We start from the raw sequence: 6,542 nt of genomic DNA, 5'->3' as shown, positions 1-6,542 counted from the left end.
GGGTTCTGTCCTATCACCAACTCTCTTCCTTTTATTCATCAATGAACTACTAAGCTGTACATCTAACCCTATCCACTCATATGCTGATGACTCCACCCTTCACCTTTCCATTCGATTCCCACAACGTCCATCTCAGCAGTTACTTCAACAAACAAGGGATGAGGCTATGGCACACCTAATGTCTGACTTGCTTGTATCTCTAACTGGGGTAAAAATAATCTTGTTGCTTTTAATGCATCAAAGACTCAGTTTCTGCACCTATCAACCCGACAAAATCTTCCAAAGGTATACCCACTAATGATTAATAATATCCAGCTTAATCCTGCATCATCCTTGAACATGCTCTGGGTTTCATTTACTCGGGACTTATCTTGGGAAGATCATATAACATCTCTTGTAAAATCTGCTTCCAAGAGATTGGGTGTGCTAAGCCGATTCCGTTCCTTCTTTACTCCTGCACAATTGTTGACTCTATACAGGGGTTTTATCCGCCCCTGCGTTGAGTACAATTCTCATGTGTGGGGAGGGTCCCCACATACAGCTCTTCTCAATAGGGTGGAGTCAAAGGCTTTTCACCTCATTAACTCTCCTCCTCTTACTGACTCCCTTCAACCTCTGTCTCTTCACCGTGCTGTTGCATCTTTATCTCTTTTCTATCGCTACTTCAATGGTCATTGCTCCTCTGAACTGCCTGCATGCATTCCTCCACCTCTACGAAGGGCGCCTAGAGCCCGTCTAGCAGCAAACTTTCATCCCTTTTCTGTCCAACTCTCTAATGCAAGAGTTAACCATTACTCCCAGTCCTTCATTTATGCAACAGGTCAACTCTGGAACTGTCTCCCTCTGTCTGTATTTCCTGCTTCCTATGATCTCCAGTCTTTCAAACGCAGTGTGTCCAGGCATCTCGAAATGGTCGGATCTTGAATTTGGCTCTCTCTTGTATTTTGGTTTTCTCTTGGAAGGAACGGTTTTGCGGGCTCGTTGCCTTTGGTTCCTTCTTCCTCACAAAAAAAAAAAGATAGACATATACATGGGTGATAGCATGATATAGATAGATAGATAGATACTGAGTCGGAGAAACAGATAAAGATATAGATAGATATACTCAGACTGATAGATAAATAGACTGACAGGCATATATATAGCAGCGTTATTCAGGACGCAGCGTTAACAAACTTGAGTTCCCTGCCTGCGAGTGTTGCACAGGGCCATTTGCTAAGGGGCTTTAGGCCAGTTTCACGTCCATGGTCATCCCTCCCACGGACAGACAGCAGAGAATGAATGCTTTGAGGCACTATAATGATTATAAGAAGAAGAAGAAGAATGATAATTACAATAATAATAATATATATAAGGATTTGAATTCTGTGTGTTTGTTGGTTTGTTACTGCAACGTAACAAAAACGGCGCCTGTAGCGCAAATTTTTGTTAGAGCAGAGTACCATTAAAATGTTTTGACTTGAAGAATAAAACAATTTTCAGTCCAATAGGGCACCGGTTCCCAAGCTGTGACTCATTTCTGAAAATAGGTCGTGACTCGGCATCACGCACAGGCCGCCAAACCTCTCAGCGATTAATAATAATAATACTGACATAATAATAATAATAATAATAATAATAATAATAATAATGAGGAGGAGAAGGTGGTGGAGGAGGAGGAGGAAAAGAACAGACGCTGATGACGAAGTAGAATGATGACAATAATAATAATAACAATAACAACAAATACAATAATAACTAGAAAGCACTCAAACAGCTCATACCTCCACCAACGCCATTCCCATTAAATAGGATCAGTATCCAAAACGGTGGAGATATTGTGTAGAATACATAGGATCCGGATCCGCCCCAGATTTTAATCAATTGTTCCCTGACCCACGGCCCACTCTTCTACAAAATGTTATTGAAATTCATTGAGAACTCTTGGAGATATTGTGCAGGATACATAGGATCCGGGGTTTCGGATTCAATTTCGCCCCCAAATTTAACATTTTTTCTTGGCCCATGGCCCACCCTTCCAGAAAATTTCATTGAAATTCATTGATAAATTTTTAGAGATATTGTGTGCAGAAACACACAAACAGACAAACTTAGATGAATATATAACCTCCTCCAACTTCTTTGACGGTGGTAACAATTATAATAATAATAATAATAATAATAATAATAATAATAATAATTACCAGTATTATCATTTTTATTGTCTATGTCCAGACTCCCTAATCCCGAAAAAGGTGGTCGCAAACAAATCGACCTCCATGTCGCCATGACCCCTCCGTTTCTCTGCCCTCCCCCCAGCTGAAACCCCCACTGTCATGTGTACCTCTCCACTCCATCCCTCCACCTTCTCCTCGGCCTTCTCCTCGGCCTTCTCCTTCCTCTCCTCCCCTCCATCTTACACTCTCATCATTACTCTCTCGCTCGCCATCCTCTCCCTATAGCCAAACCACCTCAATGTATTGCTCCTAACGTTTTCTATCACATCCACAAATACACCACAACGCTCCTTTACTTTCTCATTTGTCAGTCTCTCCATGGAACCCACATGCTCCTCTCAAATAACTCATTTCCACTGCTCTCACTGTTGACTTGTGTCCTTCCAACAACATCCAAGCTTCACTTCCATACATTAAAGTTGGTATCACAATACTATCATGCAGCGGCTTTTTTATTTCTAAGCTCACTTCTTTGTTTCTTATCACTGCTTTCAAAGAACCAGCAACTTTTCTTCCTTGTTGTACAGTACCCCTTCAAGCACTTCATCCTCCAAATTTCCATCCTTACTTATCACACTACCCAAGTACTTAAATGCAGTCACATTTTCCATTTCCTCATAATCCAACCTCACTGTACAGTCAGTGACTTCGTTTCTCTCGAAGACCATAACTTGACTCTTCCATGCTTCACCTTTAGATTACGTTTTTTACACACTCATCCAAACACATTCACCAAGCCTTGCAGCTCCTCTTCGTCTTTACCTAAGAATGCAGTATCATCTGCAAACAACAATACAGGAAATTTCCAAACACTCCAGCATCCACTGCTCTGCCTCGTATCTCTTTTATAACCCTATCCATATACAGATTGAACAACCATGGAGACATGACACATCCCTGTTTCAATCCAATAATCAGATTGAATAATTTACTCAGTTCAATATCCACACTCACTGCAGGCTTAGCACCCTAATACATACTTTAACGGCATTCAACAGCTTCACATTTGCTCCATAAATATATTCCTAATATTTTCACAATCTTTGTCTATCCATTCTCTCATATGCCTTCTCCAGATCCATGAAGGCTGCATACAACTTCTTTCCCTTCCCTAAAAAATTTTCCACTAAAGACCTATGAATGAATATCTGTTCCACACAGCTTCTTCTCTTACTAAAACCTCCCTGCTCTTCTCCAATTAATTCTTCTGTAGGCATTATATAGGCATTAGTATATATCTCATAAACACAGTGTACAGGATGTAGTGTCTACTGGAGACGTACACAGCTTCTCACTAGGAATGTCAATTCACATAATGTCTGTCCACAAACTTGTTGTCCCAGACCATCAAGAGTCCTTAACCATATGATGTATTTCAAACATCCCCATGGTCCAGACGACCAAGAATTTCTTGACGTATTCAGACACCCACCGCTGCCACCAATCTCAATGACATATAGCTTATTGTACTGGGTTCATTATTACTGCTTGCCACCAATCTTGATAGCGTAGTCGTAGGTACTTGTAGGGAGATAGGGAAGTCGATTGTGAATCGTTAAGCTCAGCCAGAATAAAGCCGTGAGACGTAGTGTCAACGAGGTGAGTTACAGAACTCTTGGGTTCCGGAGTTATATTTCACAGTTATATCAAGAGTGAGTTACAGTGTACTGGAGCATGACGGCCTAATGACCTTCGTGTCGGGCCTTCTCTCTAGCCCAGCGGTTCCCAACCTGGGAGCCATGGCCCCCAAGGGGGCCATGGGACATTGACTGTGGGGCCTTGGGCCTTATTGGTAATATAAGATATTATAAGGTATTTGGTCTGGGTAAAACCTGACAGAAATCAAGTATGAAATATACCTTACTGTGCTAGTTTAGCCTTAAGTATATTGGGGTAATTACCGTTTTCTGCACAATATCAAATATTAAAAATATATAAATATACGATCTGAGTTATATAGGGGCCATGGTGCTTCTCATAATTTTCTCGGGGGGCCACAGGACCAAAAAGGTTGGGAACCACTGCTCTAGCCCCTCTCTCCCCTTTTCTGATCTGAAGGGAATCTCTCTGACATTATATAAAGCTTGGAGAGGATGTGTGTGTGTGATGTAGTGTCTAGTATTCTCATTCACGTGAACTAACAGACTAGGGCTGGTTACTCCACGTGTTTGAATACGGCATGAAATTCTTGGTCGTCTGGACTACGAGGATGTTTGAAATACATCATATGGTTAAGGATACTTGATGGTCTGGGACAACAAGATTGTGGATAGACATTATGTGAATTGACATTCCTAGTGAGAAGCTGTGTAAGTCTCCAGTAGACACTACATCCTGTACATTGTGTTTATGAGATATTTACTAATGCCTATATAATGCCTACACTTCTATTATCTCCCTAACTCACTCAGTAAGTATCCTACCACATACTTTGCCTATTACACTAAGAAGACATATGCCCCTATGATTATTACATATTTTTTCCCTTTTCCTTTGTACAGGGGAATAATTACACGTGAACAATGAATCCTTCGGGACTCTACCTGCCTCCTAGATCAATCGGCACATCTTTCATAACTATTCTACTAATATCTCTCCCCCATGTCTCAGCATTTCACCACACATTCCACCAATTCCTGGGGTTTTCCCCATTCTAACTTTCTTCATTGCTTCCACTATTTCCATCCTACTAATCTTTAAACTATGTTATTAAAGTTACAGGTTTGCTTGTATATATGGAAAAAAATGCGGTACATTATAATTATGTATATTATGCTGTTATTGAATTACTCAGTTACAGACAGATAAGACTGCATAAGAAACAAAGGCAAGTATTAGAGAGAGAGAGAGAGAGAGAGAGAGAGAGAGAGAAGGGGGGGGGTATCAACCATCATCGTACAAAACGGATTAACCTTTCTACCTTCCCAACTACCTAACCTTCCTAACTACCTAACCAACCAACCATCCTAACTACCTAACCCTTCTACCATCCTAACTAGCTAAGCTTCCTACCTTCTTACCTACCTAACCTTCCTACCTTCCTAAGTACCTAACGTTCCTACCTTCCTAACTAACCTTCTTACCTTCCAGAGTACCTAGCGTTCCTACCTTCCTAACTAACCTTCTTACCTTCCAAAGTACCTAACGTTCCTACCTTCCTAACTAACCTTCCTACTTTCCTAGTGACCTAATCTTCTTACCTTCCTTACTATCTAAACTTCCTATCTTCTTAACTGCATACTGTAACATCCCTAACTACCAACATTCCTAACTACCCTTCCTCCTACCTGCCTAACTTTCCGACCTTCCTAACTACCACTCCAGAGCAAAAATCTCTCCTACAGATCATCGTTCCTTCAGACCCGTATTTCGTCTGGTAAAAAAGCTCTGTAACACCACTTCCTTAGCGATTTATTTTTGGATATGGAAGGCTAATATGCCTTTGAACGATATTATGCAGAGTATGGCAACACTGGAAGGATTCAGATATCACGGGGGGGGGGGGAGAGTAAGGTGTAACAAACAAAAAATCGATTAGAAAAACGTGCTAGGGAGCTTCCCACCGACTAGAATTCGGGACAGAGAACAAAGAATTTTCTATTTAATTCCAGGTTACGACGGACGATTTTGAGAGAGAGAGAGAGAGAGAGAGAGAGAGAGAGAGAGAGAGAGAGAGAGAGAGAGACAACTATTTGAAATTGAAAAAAAAAAAATGTTCACCTCTCACTTACACTTCTGTCAGAGCAGAGGCATTTGACTTTCATGAGAGCAAAAGTGGCGTCACGTTCACACAAACATCTGTATGCTCTATCCATCTATCCCCCCTTACATCCAACATCTGTTTGCACTATCCATCTCTCCCCCCCTCACATCCAACATCTGTGTGCTCCATCCATCTATCCCCCACTCACATTCAACATCTGTGTGCTCCATCCATCTATCCCCCCCCTCACATTCAACATCTGTGTGCTCCATCCATCTATCCCCCACTCACATTCAACATCTGTGTGCTAAATCCATCTATCCCCCACTCACATTCAACATCTGTGTGTTCTATCCATCTATCCCCCCCTCACATCCAACATCTGTGTGTTCTGTCCTCATTTGAGTGGCAGTTCGAGGTTTGGGAAACATTGCCATACTTCAGCATCACTTCCTTCCCTCTCCCTCTTATGTCTTTACCCAGCAACATAATTTGGGACCTGGACATAACATTAACTATGGGGAATAGCATTTGAGGGGGAAACTGAGAACTAACAAATATTCGCCGTCTGTCCTTGTTCCTTGCATCCGACGGCATTCGTTATTTTGTCCTCGGTTCCATTA

This window comes from Coenobita brevimanus, chromosome 116, assembly GCF_032717465.1.
Source record: "Coenobita brevimanus isolate Jiangsu-jjx chromosome 116, ASM3271746v2, whole genome shotgun sequence".
Taxonomy (NCBI): domain Eukaryota; kingdom Metazoa; phylum Arthropoda; class Malacostraca; order Decapoda; family Coenobitidae; genus Coenobita; species Coenobita brevimanus.
This window is presented reverse-complemented; position numbering follows the sequence as displayed.